Source organism: Acyrthosiphon pisum, chromosome A2 (assembly GCF_005508785.2).
Source record: "Acyrthosiphon pisum isolate AL4f chromosome A2, pea_aphid_22Mar2018_4r6ur, whole genome shotgun sequence".
Taxonomy (NCBI): domain Eukaryota; kingdom Metazoa; phylum Arthropoda; class Insecta; order Hemiptera; family Aphididae; genus Acyrthosiphon; species Acyrthosiphon pisum.
The window spans coordinates 85,455,083-85,455,292 of NC_042495.1; positions in this window are offsets into that span (position 1 = coordinate 85,455,083).

The following is a 210-nucleotide window of genomic DNA, read 5'->3' on the forward strand; positions in this document are numbered from 1 at the left end:
TTAATTTATTAATTATTTTTATGATTTACAGTGTCAGTGGCGTTGCGTGAAACTTAGTGACCTTAGGCGGTGGGCCCTTAGGGTTTATAGGAGGCTGTCTTAAAGCTAATAAAAAAAAATAATAATGTTTTATTATTCAGAAATGTATATTTTGAAATAATAACATTGTTACCGGAAAATTAACTTTTCGAGACTTGTATATTTTTCTTT